General features: G+C 37.8%; 1 protein-coding gene across 1 annotated transcript in view; it reads right to left on the bottom strand.

The window, feature by feature from the left end:
• Positions 1–18567, bottom strand: part of enah (ENAH actin regulator) — a 166372-nt gene that overhangs the window by 147321 nt on the left and 484 nt on the right. The window lies entirely within an intron of this gene.

Raw genomic sequence — 18567 nt, 5'->3', positions numbered from 1 at the left:
TAGTTGACACTCCTTCCCCCACAGAAAGGGCCAGGAGTGAGTGTGAGAGGAGGAAGAGAGCATCTCGCCTGGACTGGATAATCAGACAACCCCCACCAAACACATACAATCACACACATACACAAGCTGGCTGGCAGGGTAGGGTATTGGGCATTAGGTTGACAGAGGCGTTACAGGCTCCCACATAAGCCTCTTCTAGTTTTTACTACCAGTGACATCTGCTGCCTGAGGTTACATATGGGGGTACAGCATTCACACTGATAGTACAGCACAGTTAACAACAACACTGGGAATATGATTTGCACAAATATGATAGTCATTGTGGAGAAACTGAAAAACTAAATTAGATTTAAATCATTGAGGTAATTTCCTTCCTTCAGTACAAATTTAAAAAAAAAAACAACTGACTGCAGGTTTAAAATGCAAGCCTATCTTTCTCCAACCTTTTTGGGGCAGCAGGCAGACAGAACTTGTCTTATTTTAAATTGTATCATTAAAGCAGCTAAACAGATACTCGTTTCACAAGGCTGTAGTATCTACAGTCAACAAAGCCAATATGATAGGGCACCAGTGGAAATATTATTCTGGGCAAAAGTATAGCCTCAGGGTTAGGGTTTGTTATTTCTGTAAAACCTATAATATTTTCATAGTTTGTTTATTTTGCTACTGTCTTAAAAAGTACCAAAGTATGAGTTGAACCCCAGAAACGCTAGATGCTCCACTTCTCATAATGCAACTTTATAGCATCTTTTTGTTCAACCCTCCCTGCCTGTCAAACATGCACAGCATATAAAGGCCCCAGTTTGTATCACAGTCTTCCTGTTATGAACTTGTAGTCCCCATACCCAAGATGGGTTACCCAAGTGATGTCACTTGAGTAACTTTTTCAGTGTACTTGAAATGTGCGCAGTGCATCTGTAAGAAAACGGAATTTGTCTGAACTGCTATCAGCAGACGCTGGATATAAGCAAATTTTAAAAGAATAAATCAATAACTGGACATTCTTTCTGATATGTCCCTGAAACAGACACTGAATCCCCACCAGCTGCAGAGTTGCAGCGAAGTACCTGACCCTGAGCCTAAATGTCAAATATCAGTGACGGTGGAAGTGTAAAAACACATGCTGGTGCCTGTATTGAATGTTAGTATATCTTAAAATACAGCAAAGTGAGGTGAGGCTGTGCAGTGGAAAGCAGGCCAGTGTCATCTGTCCGGGCTGTGGTAAAAAAGATTGACGTTTAGTCCAGGTTTCCCCCCTCTAATCCCAGTTGACTGTCATTGTATCCCTGCCTCCTGCTGATTTTTTTTACAAAATAAGACAACAGCTCAGGTGTACACATAAACAAACATGTACACAAACACTAACAGCGTGCAGACACTGATGTGTTGCCATGTGTTAACGCTGATAAAATGCATAAATGAGACTTTAGCTTCTAAATAAAATAAGGGGAATATAAGAGTATCCTGACAGTCAAAAAGAAATCCTGGGTGATTCGACAGTCCATGTGCCCTAATATCCAAGTTTAAAATATCTCTGTCATGTGAGCAAATCAATAAAAAAAAAAACAGTCAAGATCTGTGGCCTCCTGTAGCACCAGACTCTTTGATGTCCAGCGGAGAGAGCAGTAATCTGGTATAATCTGACTAACGTCCAAAATTGAAATTACTGTCTGACCTCCTCCAGCCCAGGCATGGAGACACTGACACACACATACTACAGCCTGACCGATTCATTGGTCTTTAATTATATCAGCTAATATAGGCCTATCACAGATGTATCGGCATTGCTGTGTATGTTGTCCGATATGAGTCAATATGAAAACTTTTTTGACAGGACATAATGCAGAAAAAGATTCTTGGGAAAATTAGAAACGGTGTCATTCATTCATATATATATATATACATATACATATATACATATACAGATATACATATATACACATATGCAGATATACATATATACATATACACACATATATACATATACACATACATACATATATATACATACACACACACACACACACACACACACACACACATATATATATATATATATATATATACACATATACACACACACACACACATATATATATATATACACACATATATATACACATACATATGTACATGCACATACATACATACATACACATACATACACACATACATACATACACTAACACACACACACACACATATACATACACACACACACACAGACACACACACACACACACACACACACATATACATACACACACATACATACATATATATATACATACATATACACATTAGTGCTTCTGTTCTGTCCGTCAGTCCAGCCTTTTCTAGCCAATGGTAGGATTTCTTGATATCAGCCACCTGTGTGTATATATATATATATACACACACACACAGACACACACACACATTTATATACACAAACACATATATACACAACTTTCAAAAACAGCATCCAGAAACATAATCATTTACAGTATCCTCCTACATAGCAGCATTAATTAGTAAAAAAAATAAAAAAGACTCTATACACAGTTAGCATAGAACCTAAAGATGAGGACAACAACAGCATCATTCCAGAATATTTAGAACACCACAAGTCGCCTGGTCAAGCAAACAGCTAACGTACTTCCACAGCTGTTTGTGTGTTCTCAAGTGGTAACAGGTGATAAACAGGATGCATGTGAACTGCAGCTGTGTGACTGTGGCCTGTCAGGGGAGAAAGCATGGCACCAGACCTCTGAAAGCTTAATGTGTTTTGTTAGAGATGAGGGATAGTTTCTACAAGAAGGAGATTTAAAAAGGTCACCCAGCCGATTGGCTGACCAGTACTGTATGCTCTTTTTTTTTTTTTTTTTTTTTGTGTACAACCATGTGAGTCTCCCTTTAAATCAAAGCTAGCTAAATGGTGGATGGAAGACTCTCCGTCAGATTTCCGTCATTCTGCAAAGTCTAAGTTGTTTGTTTTTTAACTCCTGACCCACTTATACAGATGTACATGGAAAGAATGAATATATGGTAAAAATTACAATTACCATAGGGGATACAATTATTATTACATGTTTTATATAATTATCCAATATTAACTTAGATCAATCAGTCAGTACCTAGCCTTATATTCAGATGGTTCAACAGCTGGTGGTCTCAATCACACCAGGAGGAGCCACTGTGAATGAAAGGGAGAGCAGAGAGCAGAGAGACATTAACATTAAGTACTCTTTTGCACTACCGTATTTCCTCAAACAGTGACCAAGACCTATATTTACTTCAAGTGCAGAGGGTAACAGGCCTTTATTTGAGGCAGGTTTGTATTAGAGACAGGCCTTTATTTGTAATTCCCTCTGTTTGATAAGTATTGGTCAGACTTTGGTACGAAGCCTTGTTTTGATCTGCTCCTGTTTGCCCTGTTATAGTTACTGCATTGTGCTGTAAGTCCTCTGATATATATGAGACCTTATATATATGTGTGTGTGTGTGTGTGTGTGTGTGTGTGTGTGTGTGTGTGTGTGTGTATATGCATGTACATATGTATATGTATATTTATGTGTATATACACACACACATACATATATACATATACATATATATATACACACATATACATATATATACACACACACATATATATATACATATATATACATACACACACACACATATATATACATCCATATATATGTGTATATATATATGTATATATATAAGTACATATACATATATATGTACATATATATGTATATGTGTGTGTGTATATATATATACTGCATTGTGCTGTAAGTCCTCTCATATATATGAGGACTTATATATATGTTTGTGTGTGTGTGTGTGTGTGTATACACGTGTATATATACACACATATATACACACACACACACACACACATATATATATATATATATTCATATATACACACACATATATATATATACATATATACACACATATACACACACACACACACACAAACACACGTACACACTTATATATACACACACACATATATACATGCACACACATACATACACACAGTATCAGTTGTCATGATATCCAAAGTGTGTACCCACCTACAGTCTTGGGAAGAGGTCTAATCAGGCAAAATTACCTGTGTGAGTGTACTATGGATGTGCAGGGTCCGTAAAGAAAAGAATTAGTGTATTTTGAACTAACACAGGTGCAGGACTGACGGATTGCTTGTAAAGGACCAAGTTAAACCCCATGTCCCAGGGCAGACATTGCACAACTTTGCCTATTACTCTACATCCTTTCAGCATAATTGATGCTGTAAAGGAGGTAAGGCACCAAGTAGATGGGTAAATCGATAGGGAAATGGCAGCAGTGAAATTCACTTGTTTCACATTTTCTCTCTGTAGTTTGGCCACCCAGAGATGTGTAACATGTGTAAAATACAAAACGACTCAGTCAGGAAATAGATTAAAATAGAGTACTAAACTTAAACATTTTATTCATTCTTCAAGAAGTGAAGTAGCAGAGTTATACACACTGTAAAGGGTATGGCTTGTTAAAGGAATTATTGTTGCTGCTAACTCCGTGAACCTTCTGTCAGGTCACTGCACAGATGTAACACACAAACATTTGGCAGTGGTTACATACAGTAGTTAGGATAAATAACTTTATTCGAATAAATACAAATTTTTATGATAAGCGTAGTTTTCTATTGTCATGGTAATACATTCATTTTTGGTTTGATTTTTTCCCTGGGCATTATAATGTTAGAGCTTTGTTTGTTTGTGTGTGTGTGTGTGTGTGTGTGTGTGTGTGTGTGTGTGTGTGTGTGTGTGTGTGTGTGTGTGTGTTTTGTTATGGTGAATGGAGCTCCACTGGTTACTGCTGACAAGTGTTTGTGTGGTAATCCTTTTCCTACAGACAGATTCACTTTTTCACGAGATAATAGCATGACCAATGTGCATTGGATATTTCTTTCTTTCATTAAAGTTGTAGTAATCATGTCACTTCATATAGAAACATTAAATACAACTTCCCATTTGTCTGTCAGGACCTTAAAGTGATTAATAAGTGATATCTTTTTTTCTCCTAGTGTTTTTAGTCATCACTTCAACATAAACGCTTCTCCAATAACTGATAACATTCCTCCATCAACTCCATTTATAGCTAATAATTTACAGTCAAGATGTCTGGATCAAAGAACAGGAAAGGATTCTTATCTTTTTCTTTAATGTGTATTTGTTTGTAGGCTTGTCAAAAAAACAGCAATTTTTACATGTGAGAATCATTGTGGCTAATCAACAATGAGGGGCAAGTTAATTAAAATGTTTTTATTTTTTTTTTCCTAACACATTATTCATCGAAAAAGTTACAAAGCCGCTTACAGATTATTCAAGTGCAACAGTAATTCATTACATTACATATTTAACTCTTGTTACACATAAAATGTAAAATAACTAATCAAATGATACCTTATTGATCCCTAGGATCCTCAAGGATGTTCTTTTTTTTTATGGTTGCAGAGTGCAGCAACAGAGGAGCTCCATTCAGCACCCCTGCTGAACATCACTATCTTTAGTCTTTTGTTGGTTAAAAAAAAGGCTATTAAGTGAATAATTAGTTTCCCTCCTCTTTAAATTATCTGCTATTTAGGATGTAATTGTTATGAAGGTCAGGCCAAATATGGAAATAGATACACACACACACACACACACACACACACACACACACACACACACACTCTTGTCAACACAACAATGCTGCAAAATTTACACTCCTTTTTCAGCTGATTGTAGCTTTGCTAGATCTCAGAAAACAGAGATAGGAATTACAGGTTCAGGAAGATGGAAGAAGGTGTGTGTAAACAGCAAGTTGTGAAACACCATAGTCAGGCCTCATATGGCTTCCATAATGAAGCAACCCCAGGCAAACCTCTCCATCTTTGTTCCCCTGGACAATGGCTGTACAGTGGGAGAGAGATCATCTGACACATAAACTCCCCACGGTCAGCTGTGCTCAACAGGCTGGACTGAGGTGGGATGGACCCAGGCCTGCCTGAGGACAGTTTACCCTTCACTCTTCTTTAACATTAAACAGGAACTACTTTAACTTTGCAAAGGATATAAAAGTCTATATACAGTTCCACTGTTCTAACTGTATTTCTCCAATATCACTTTCCGTGCCCTTTCCCATCACTTTCACTTCCTTTTTGAAAAACAGGTAGTTGCACTTAATTTAAAATAAGGTTATTTTTGTATCATATCTGGTATGAATTTGATTACGAAAAGTGTTTAAAATTGCTAGACTTTGCTTATTAAATATTTAATTCAGTTGAATGATGGACCATGTTCTAATGTCCTCCCTTTTAAGATAATTGTTACCATGCCCTGTCACACCATTGACATTTGAAAGTGCAGCGCAGTCACAGTCCATTACACCACCTCTTCAAAAATAATTTTTCTCACAATTTAAATTAAAAAATTTGTACTCCACACTATAGCCCACACACACTCAGTATGAACTCATACCGCAGTATACAGTAAAAACAGTGTTGCACAAGCTGTGTTAGGCCAACAGCCATGTTTGATATTCTAAATTAGGCTAAGTTACGTGTTGGCTTTAGGTGGTGTTTGGTGTTTGGTGTTTCAAGTTTCGGGGGTTTGAAAAGCAGCTCTCGCCACATTATCAAAATCAGTCAGCAATAAGGTTCCCTTGCTGATGCTGCTCATTTAGCTTTTTAAGGTCCCTGTGCATATCACTAGCTGATGTTCCCCATAAAACACACAAATAGAACACTCATAACTATACTACGGCTGACCCGAAGGCCTCAAACCTTCGAAGCTGCTACTGTTGCCATCGTAATTGGTATTTGAGTGCCGCGTTTTTTTAAATTATATTATATATGCAATACCACAAAAATCCAAAATAGCCCATGAAATAAGAAATAGTAATCCAACATTATTCATTATGCATAAACATTAATTATTATTAGTTATTCTCAGACATTTAATCTTTATTGTTTTTTTGAGTTTTGAACGAGAGTCAGAGCTGTCATCTTACGTTATCAGTACTGACACTGGGACAGTGACACATAACCATATAACAGGCTTACAGGTTACAACTACACTAGCAACATGTCGAAAAATTCAAGCGTCTAGTCTCGAAAAATTCGAGCGTCTATGACCCACAAAAAGTCAAGTGCTAGATATTGCAAAGGAAAATGTCATATCACAAATCTCTTTTCTTTATGACTGACGTTAGTAAAACCTGCATGCCAACAGCCCGACAGTATAATGTTGCAGCCATCCAGCTGTAACATAGAAGGTTTTGTTCATCTGAAAGAATGGAATTTGTTGGTTACTTGGGCACATAGGAGTTATAGAGAATAAAAGAGATACCGTCCAATATGATGACAGTATCTCTTTGCTTACTAGGGTGCGATCAGCATTAAAACTTTTACAAAACGCATGGAATTAGTGCTGTATTATAAGTACAAATTTATTTACCTTCTGGAAGCTGCAGTAAGTCCTAAACCACATGGTATTACCTTTTTATTAACCAAAGTTATGGACCTTACTTTACATATATATGTATACATATGTATATATATACATATATATATATATATATGTATATGTACATATATTTATATATACATATATATATATATATATATATATACACACACATATATACATATAATTTTGCCTGATTAGACCTCTTCCCAAGACTGTGGGTGGGTACACACTTTGGATAGCACGACAACTGATACTTCATTACCAAGCCAATGCCAAGTCCCGAAATTATGACGGTACTTGTTTTTCTACATTATTGTAGCTATCAAAAGCACTGTAAATGTCGTGACACTGGAGAGTGTGGAGGGCAGCATAATAACCCTACAAGTGTTGTAGTCTGACATCAAACAGAAAGGGAAGAAGAAGAAAGAAGGTAGACACAGTAATACTAACAACATGTTCAATTGCGGCAGCAGGCATGGGTTCAAAAACACGTCTGCCAAGTGTAAAAAAAAACAAACAAAAAAAAAAAAAAACAACACACCAAGAGTTAGATTTGAGGTGTATCAGCAGGGACAAGTTATAGACAACCAAAACCCATTATGTAAACTGTGTCACAGAGCATTTTGAATGAAAGGAGGAAACGCCTCAAACTTATCTAAGCACTTCAAAGGCAGGCATCCGTATCTGTACTCAGAATTTAGGGTGAGTGAGTTTCAGTTGTTAACTTTATATTAACAGCATGTCGTCAAAATGTTCATATCCTGAAATGTTATCGGTATTATTTGCAAATTGTGACAGCTCGCATTTGTTATAGCAATGCTCCACACACAATGTTCACAAATGCTAACATTATCATGTTTTGGCTAACGTATCGATAGCTCATAACATAAACTGGGTGCTCATAACGTTAGAAGGCTACCATCATTACTGTTCAGTCTGTCAAACTCACCTTGACTAAATGCAAATATTCACACAATTAGCATGTCACCACCATGTTAGTAAATTTAATCTACTGCTTGTGCACCGATTATACAGAGGTCTGTGTGTGTGTTTGTGTGTGTGCACGTGTACGCGCATGTGTATGTGCATGCAATGGTATCAAATTTGGTACTGAGAATTGTGGAATTTCATTGGTATTGGAAATGAGTACCAAATTTCTAGTCTCATGACATCCCTAGTACAGATTGCTTGATAGACATCTCCCCACCAGTTAATTTTCTTGCAGCTTTTAGGGGTGGAAAATTCAACTTCTAATATTCTTATTAGTGCATATTTAGTGAGGGAGTCCAGTGACCTCAGGGACTGGGCCATTTTAAAAGAAGACATTCTGACATACCACAGTAGGAAAAGCACAGGTATAAATAATAAAATGAATGATGGCGGAATTCAGCTACTTCAGCTTCTGTGTTCTGTGTTGTGCATGCTGGCTCACTATGACACTAGCAAGGCTTACTGGGACACTTGAAGAGAACAGAGCCATTCTTAATCTAATCACTAACATCTGTGCTTTTCCTGCTATGACTAGTCAAAATGTCTGCTGCGAAAAAGGCCTGTTCCAAGTATAGCTCCGCCCACATCAGAGATCTAATTAGCCAGAAAATTTACAACTTGTGTGAGTGCGCAGGGCTCTTACATTTTTAGTCAAATTTTAAATTTTTTTAACATTTGTTTTGTAAATATCACAGTCTTCAAGATGCATCAAGTTTCTCAGTTTCTCTTTTCGGCTGGACCGCAGCCCTATAAACGCAAACATCCATGACTGACTGAGTGACTAATGAGCTGAATGCTGAAGTTAAATCATTGGTCGTTGCTCTTTCAAAACGAATGGCTGCTGATTTCCCCACGAGTGTGATGTAAGGCTTTCCCTCCCCATGCACACCTCTCTATGCATCTAATTCAAATGACTGAAGTAAATATAGCCATAAATCACAGCACAGCCATTGTCTTTAACTCAGTGTATGGTGATTTGGCCATTTTTACTTTAACACAAATAATAACATAGTGTCTATGTCGTGAAATGCCAAATTTCATGAAAATCTGGCCAGTAATTGCCTAGATATCTGTGGTCCAAAGTGTTCTATAGATAGATCTTTAATACCAAGCTATTAGCAAGTCAAAGCAGAATTGGAATCACAAAAACTTTAATGATTACAGCAGGGAAATAAAAAAATATAATATAATAAATACACAGTAAGAGAATAGAAAAATGTGCCAAGTAAATATCCATAAAGTAAAAAGTAATATGGGAGGTAGAATCAAATTATGGACATAATTGGAAAATGGAAATGTGCAAAGTAGATTAATAGTAAATTTAACAGCAAATTAGCATTTAGTGGAGCACTTAGTGACTCTGACTTTCTGGCTAAGCATATTACTCTGGCTAAGTAGAACACTGTGTAGAGGGTGGGAGACGTTGTCCATGATGTAGAAGAGTTTTAACAACATCCTCCTCTCTGCAACTATATAAAGAGGGTCCACCTCCACCCCCAGGACTGAGCCAGCCTTCTGAATCAGGCAGAGAGTGATAGGACGAAAATTAGCTCAACCTTATGCTTTGTTAGCATAGTGCAGTCGATAAACTGAGTGAAAGTGGGGAGAGTCTTCCCCAGTATCACGTGGTTTAAGTCCCCGGAGATCATGAAAAAAGCACTGGGGTGCAGAGTCTGGAGTCTTTTGGTAACAGAATGGATGACATTGCACGTGATTGCTGGGACACCAGAGTGGGGAAATGTAAATAACAACCAAGATGCTGTGTGATAATTCCCTGGGTATGTAGTATGGACGTGGCCCCACAGGTAACAGTTCAATGTCTGGGCTGCAGAAATGTACCTTTACGGTAATGTGACCAGGGTGGCACCATCTGTTGTTAATAAAAGTGGCAAGCTCACTGTCCCTTTTCTTTCCACTCTCAGGTTTATTCCTGTCCACCCAAACCATCTGAAAGTTTTCAATGTTAGTGATGAGATCCATAGTATCTTCATGTAGCCATGTGTCTGTGAAACACATAATACCACACTCGCAGAAGTCCTTCCAATTCCTCACTAGGGCCACGAGCTCATCCGTCTTGTTTTCCAGTGATCTTAACATTGCCCATGATGATAAAAGGGAGATATGGTTTATATTTCCTCTTTTCCAACAGTCTATGTTGTCTGGACCCAGCTCTCTTCCCTCATCTCTTTTTTCTTCTTCTGCATCCTCTGTGTGTCCTCCTGATTTCAGCAGGGATGTCTGTTGTTCTGGTGACCATGCCGGCCAGCTTCAGCACTATCAGCTGGTCCTTGGTGTAAACAATGCAACCATGGAGTTGCTGCGTAATGGTAGCGTTGCTGAATAATAGCATTGAAAAAAGTAGCTGAATGAAAATTTCCACGGTGGAAAAAACAAACCATAGCTCTCTCTATTAGCATGTTTAGAAAGAGTGCAGCTTAAATAAGCTATTAGTAAAAAAATAAACAAGTATAAAAAAAGAGAGCAAAAAATTTGGAAAAATAAGAAAATTAACTGGAGCAACTGTAACAGGGTGCATACACGTTTGGCGTATGTGCACAAACACATATTATACATACATGATTTGAGAAATATTGTTAATAATACAAATTCCCTAAAATTATTCAACTATCTCAAAAGTTTTCCAAGAGCATTAACCATTCAGAAATTACAGTCATTTTTATAGTCACTTATTTTCATAGGCTCAAAAGTAATTGGACAATTGAGCTTCAATTCAGGGGGCTGTCCCTCCATTTTAAGGGGCTCCTCTGAAAATGGAGGGACTATACGTTTGTAAACGTTCGTTAAATCCATTGCATTAGAGCTGAAAAGTCTACAGTTCAGTCACATCTTGAAGGCTTTGATTCAAATCCATTGTGGTGGTGGACAGAAGCAAAATTACAAAAATGCAATTGTGTCTCTGTCCAAATACTTATGTATATAGTGTAATACTTATATGTACCTGACTATATTTATCGTTTTGTTTTGGTAACTAAAAGCCTTTGGTTGGGGTTAGAGAAACGTGTGGTCTATACTGTATATTGAAAAAGCCAGCCCTTATATCACAGGAAATGTAAATCATTTTTGCTTATTAGTTGCATATGAATGAAATTCATAGAAGACAGAGGTGATGTTTGAGCATGTGTTTGCACAAGTTGACAGATGTATAGGCTGTATACTTGTCAGTGTTCTCATCCTGACAGCCATCTGTCCACCAAGTCTGTCCCACATTCACATACACATAGAGCACAAGACGGGGTTGACCCTGCCCGGATGCAGACACCACTCTGCAAGTTCAAAGCATTCCAGTGATGTCAATGGCAGGAGCTCCCAAAACTCAAAGGATGGTTAGGAAACACCTTACAGGTTAAACACACAATCTTCCTGTCAATCAGACACAGTGACAGAAAGGTTTAGAGCTTAGAAAACATCTTTTACCATCAGTGCTGTAGTCTGTGAGTTTTCCAAGTGGACACTGATATTTTTCCCTCCTAAATGTTAAATTACTTCACGTTACCTTACTAAGAACAGACATGTTTCTTCACTAAATAAAAAAAGTAGCATTGTCAAGCATAGCTGGGTGTTTTATCTTTATTTTTTTTATTAGGTTGGTTGTTAAGACTGCACAATTATGGCTACATCAAAACTGCCAACATGCTAGAATTATATTTTTAGTAATCATAGAACCACCAGTATTGCAAATATAAACAAGTGTGCACTTTTAACAGGTCGATGTAAGTTTTTGTGTGAAAAGTGAAAAAGAAGTGTCAGTGGGGTGTTGCTGCTAGTCTAGTATTAGACCTTCTTGATATAGCATGGAAGTGACAGAGGAAAAAGAGAAACATCCAGATGAAAAGTAAGCCTTTATAGTACATAATTACTGATTATGTAATTGAATGTCCAACAGTATTCATTGGATGAATTCTCTCATCATAACCCTTGAGACAATATGCCCAATAAGCCTTGTTCTTTCTACAATCCTCCTGATGTCATGTTCAAACATACTGACTTTTGTTCTGTTATTTATATTCTATCAGTAAAGCAAGGTCAAATACCATAATGCCACTGATATTTCATTTAATTTCAGTGGGAGGAAGTAGAGTGATTATGGGTAATGCAGACAAGAGATGATGAGGAGAGTTTGGGGGAAAAGAAATAGGTCAGCAGCTATTTAATGTTAAGACAAAGGTCAGAAATTAAGACCAGCTCAGTGCAAAAATAACCTTGAAATTCATGAAATTAGTGTACAAATAATGGGCTGCTCACTAAACGTCAATGATTTAAATAATCAGTTTAGAGGCCCCCTAAATCGAGCCTCAATTAGTCACTCAAGCCAATTGAAATTGTTTTATTGGCGTCGTTGTATACAGACCAACACAGGGTGAGAGCATGACAGATTTTATAGTTGATAAAAAGGTAGCTTTATCTCAAAATCACCTAACTACAAAACTAACTTCAATCGAAATAGACAAAGGTGATGGAAACACAGACCACAGCAATACAGCATAACTTGTTTCTGCTGTTGTCACATCACAGATGATGATACACACAGATGATCACACTGAAACACGAGTCCCGTCGTTAAAACCTGAGACTTGATAAATCCTGGCTTATGCCATTTTGAAGAAAAAACATCAGTAACAATATTGAGTATTTATAATACAGACACACACACACACACACACACACACACACACACACACACACACACACACACACACACACACACACACACACACACACACACATATATAGATCAACAGACAGACAGACAGATAGACATATAGATAGATCAGAAAAATCAGGAATCACAAGCATTTGAAAGATACAGATGATAAATACAGTTGTTGGCTCAGCCCCAGAAGTCACATTTTCAGCCTAAACTGGCAACTCAGATTTGACTTGGACAAATACTTTTCAAAGACAGCCATAAAAAAATCAGTAAAAGGGAACAATGGGCTGAGGGGGATGCATTCTGGGAAGAGAATATGACTCATAACCTCAACAGGTTAGACGGGAAATGTTCTGTGTAGGACCTGCTATATTTATGATGAGTGCACTCCACAGTGGCACATACTATATGTTTACTGGTTAAAAATGCATTGTAGTTGCATTTTTTGCCAGTTTCTCCCAAACAACAGAACACAGTATCCCTAAAAGTACATGTCAAAGAGGATAGAAAATAACATCTGAGAGAAATAGAAGGCGATTTCTCAATCTGGTCTGTAATATTTTCAGTGTCAAAGGCCATCAGTTCAGGACTGTGGTTGTAGTGGTAATGTGTGAAACTGGGAGTGTGCTCAGGTTAAAAGAAATTACTTTAGAACACATGACTCTAATTGGTCTTTTCTGTTTTTCACTACTACCTAATAAAGCTGAAATACCTTATACATAATAAAAGTAATATTTTGACCACGCTGACTTGATGCCCCAATTGCAGCTTGTACACTTCGAGCTCAAAGTGATGTTGTTCACTGTAGTGAATCTATTGTGAAACTGTGCTTCTGTCTGCCTTAAAGAGCTGTGATTACTTTCCTCCCTGGGTTGAATTCACATCTGCAAACAGTCAATCAGCAGAAAGCTGAAAAATAAGACATAAGATATGAGGGATGACACTTGTCTGGGAATGGATGGAAATAAGTGAAAAAAAAATCCTGGCTCAGAAAAACCTGCAAAGCAGCCCTTTTCGGAGCAGACAGAAGGGGAAATGAGAGAGTGTGATTAAAGATGGATTGGCGGAGAGAGGCTGCAGAGGGAGGAGAGAAGGAGTGAGAGAGATAAAGAGTGGAAAGAGCAGATGGTGGCAGGGAGCCAGCCACGATCACATTCTCCCCAAAAAAATTCAAAGGAAATCACCAGGGCACAATAACTTCATTCTCTTGTTCATGTGCACTTAACACTTTATAGCTCAATCCACCCTTAGATACATTCAGAATAGCAAAAATACAGACACAATTTGGTTAGAGGGAAAGAAGAGGAGGAGATTAAAGAGAGAGAGAGAGATTGTATGAATTTGGCTTCAAGGTAAAGTGAGACTCTGCCAGCTCAATAGTCAGTTTTAATGATTTCTATCTGATGTTTTATGTGAATTATTCAATACTGCAGTCACATCTCAAGCTTAAGAGAAATATAAAGTCACATCAATGGCTCTTCATGGATTAACAGCATATCTGGAATGAAACTTTGATAAATACCTGCACTTAGATAGGGACAATAACAGAAAAAGGCAGTTGAGGAGATTTAGAAACTTAATGACCCATTTAAAAGGTTACCAAAAATGTCTTTGGCATCAAATGACATGCTTTTTCCAATGTGCACACAGCCTTGGGAACACTTTTCTATGTCTACTCGACTAAGCTTATGATCAGTTTTTAGTTACGATAAAGAGGAGAAGGAGTAGAAATTTTACTCCAGAGTTACACAAACCTTTAGAAGGTAAATTTAGTTCCACAACAGGACAGAGACAAAGCAAGTACTTTTACTGAGGAAATCTGAAACACTGGGAGTTATCAACAAAGACTGCAATATTGACATTAACTGAGAATTAGAAGTCATACTTCTTATAATGATATTACACCTACATTATCTATTAATCTATTTATCAACTCCTCTGACTTTTTCTTTGTATCTCACTCTGACTAGACTCAATAAAACTCAAGAAGTGACACAGTGATTGTAGCTTAAACCTTTTAAATCAGTATAGATGACAAATGTAATCTCATTTCAAATTGGCCTAACATAAGCTGTCCCCTGCTGCTGCAGTTAGATAGATAGAAAAAGTTCCAAACTGCATGTGGCCAAGCCTCAGCTCCTGTTATTCATCTGTGGTGAGAACCTGCTGTGACTGGGCGGCATAAGGCCTTTCAGCAATTGTCAAGGCTTGTTACCATGACACTTCACAGTCCCGTCACCCTGACAATGCAGTTTATCAAACAGCCAGAGATAAGCTGACATCAGTGTTACATGTGGCCTGACACTACACAGGGAAACAAACAGCACATGATTATATATAAATTCTTATCCTCCTGGTTTAGGAATGTGTTCTGGCCAGGTATCTTTGACCTTAACAGTCGGGTTAAAACCCCAACTATGTGCTGTTAATATCTGCTGGGCCTAAAGAACTGTTTACAATACCAGCTGCTTTGTTGGTTTGGTTGAAAGTATTGTTTAAAGATTTTTTACTCCTGTTGCAGATGATAGGTTGAGAGGCTCTGGCTGCATCTACTATGGTGCAACATATACAGTATGTGGTGCTATGTGCAGCTACAATGTTCTGACAAAGCACCAGCTATAAGCTAAATATAGCTATAATTTTGAAGTTTTGGTTTTTCAACTTTTAAATCAATAATAAAAATAATCATTAGCAGCAGCCCTAAAACCATTTAGTATTACATCTTTTCCATTCCTCCGAGCTGATTAGCTATCCCCTAACTATCCCATGACCAAATGCTTCCCTAACAAGTAAAATCTTTTCTTAAAGGGCCTGCACACCCACAAAGGTGTTTTCACTTGTTCTGGCCAACTAGAGTTCAGTTCAGGTTGAAGTTAAGAGGAGCTATGCTGGAATTACATGAGGTCACTAAAATTCATGAACCAATAAGAACTATAAAGGTCACACAAAACTAACAGGAGGGTGAGACAGATGTCAATAAAGTGCAGTCTGTAAACACTCACAGTCTTCATACGAGGTCTAATCAGGCAAAATAAGTGAAAAAATGGACGTGTGGGGTCTTCCAATTGTAATTAATAAGCTGACATTGCTGGGTGGCACATAACTCAAAAACTATATATAAAAAAACTTTGAAGCTTACAGTCAACGCAAACAATGAAAGCAATTGTTCTCTAATCACCATTTTTTACCTTTAAATGATCAAATTACTTTTTTTAGGAACTTGGAAACTTTGATTGACTTCAATCAACTTGAAGTCCATCTTGTGCCAGATAGAACTATTGTTTCCTGATTGTCAGCAGAACAAAGCAGGGAAATTTAATTCACTGTTGATGGTTGATGATCATGAAAAGTTCACACATGTAAAAAAAATCTGTCAGTTGTCATTGTTATCTCAGCCTTTAGTGGAAATGAAAAAAAACTTCTGGTGATAAGATGCGTCCAACACAAGTCAATTCCGTGAACTCATGACACCAAGTTGGTAGAACTGAATAGCCAGCGGACCAGTAACTAAGGCCTGTCACACAGCCACAACCATATGGCACACTAACACACTGCCACAAGTGTCCAGCATGACTCAGCTCCAAGCAGCTGAGGCCACCATTCACACATACACACACCTGTTAAACCCCAAAGATACACCAATATACCCCTTCTGGACATCCATGTCCTCCTTGAAAAACAGCAGAGAAAACAACTACAACAGTCTGGTAGACAAAAAGTAACTATTTCTTTATTCCTCTCTGCTGCCATCAGTGGTTTGGTGATGTTCAATTTCCACACTGCTCAAGTTTGAGTAGATTTGGTCAACAAATATCCCGCTAAAAACAAACGATAAGAGAGTTGTTAAGTACAAGGATGAAGAGGAAAAAAATTTAGTGGTTTCCACTCTGGGACATAGACACAACATGCGAATCTTTGAAACAAACAAAACTATTGTTAACTACAGTTTGGCCTACAGAGGGATTCCAACAGCTGGATTCAATTAGAAGCTTTCTTAAAGTGGGCCGGCCCGATCCTCACTGCATGACTCATTTCTTAACACACATACACACAAAGTTAGATCATGGATGAAACATTTAAAAAAATAAAAATAAATCAAGGCCTCACATTTTCATCGAAGCTGTTTTGACATCTGAACTTTGTCACTCTCGCTCACAGCACCACGCAAACGGAAATATCTGACAAAAACTGCTATGCTGTGTTAGCCATGTCAAAGAGATTCAAGTAAAACCACACTTTTTGCCTCATCAGCAACCTCAGGTGTTTTTAAAGAAACATTCCTGAGGGAAAGGAAATTTTACATGAAGTAACAAAAACAGCTTAAAGTGATTACTCTGCCAGCATTCAAGCATCTTGTCCTAACTAAACACGGCCAGTTCTAGACCTTGATACTTAGGTGGTAACATAACAGCATTGGTTTTGCAAGTGTGAGGCTGTCAAAGACAATTTTGGTACTCCAAGCTACATGCAACAATAATGTGACAGAAGATTTAGAATATTGAAAGAGACAGCAACAAGCAATGTATGATGCAACTGATTACAAGGAGAATAAATAGTAAACAATACAAATTATACAACATTTTCAGTGTTTTTATTTCCAGTGATGGTCTCACACCCTTCAGTATTGATCTATACTGACCAGTTTCCTTCTGTCTTTAAGTACACTTAGTTTGGTGTTCTTGCCCTTCAAAAGACAGTCAAAATCATGTTCACTGGGAAACAAAAACTCCACAACAGCTGCATATTCATCGCTTCATACTGAACATCTGATCCCATGTCTAAGAGCAGCAGACTCATGGGTGTCAAATGGGTGCAGCCTACCTGCCATAGGTAGACTGTCACCATTGATTTTAAAAAGTGTGACCTCAGTACACCTTTGACATGTGTCATACAGTCTTTGAGCATGTTTTGTGTGTCCTCTCATTTGCATAAGTACAGGCTTGGTGTCTACTGTATGTTTAAAGGGAGAGACATTCAGGGGTAGGCTACTTGCCGGCCATTTTCCATGCCATTTCCCAGCAGACAGAATTGAATACGCTGCTTTGACAAAAGAGAAGCATCGACAAACACAAAGGTGGATACATGGTGTGCGTGTGTGTAACAATTATGATGTGGCATCAAACAAATGCAACCCCATCACCAGTGTTGAAAGATAATCCCCCTTATGCAGTGTGGAACTAGCAGCAGGAATGAGCGAGCGCCATTCCAAACCCATGCACGTCCACAAATGCAGCACTTTTGAGTGTAACGTTGAACAAGCCTGCCCGTGTTATAAAGCTGACATTACACACTCTCATATAGGGCTAACTTGGCACTGTGGGCAGACATTTCATATAGTTTCTTCAATACAAGCTGCTGTGGGTACATAATTTGAACCAGTGCTGCTGTCTGTCACATTTCAAAGCAACATTAGCTAGT

Source organism: Xiphias gladius, chromosome 4, assembly GCF_016859285.1.
Source record: "Xiphias gladius isolate SHS-SW01 ecotype Sanya breed wild chromosome 4, ASM1685928v1, whole genome shotgun sequence".
NCBI lineage: Eukaryota > Metazoa > Chordata > Actinopteri > Istiophoriformes > Xiphiidae > Xiphias > Xiphias gladius.
This window is presented reverse-complemented; position numbering and strand designations above follow the sequence as displayed.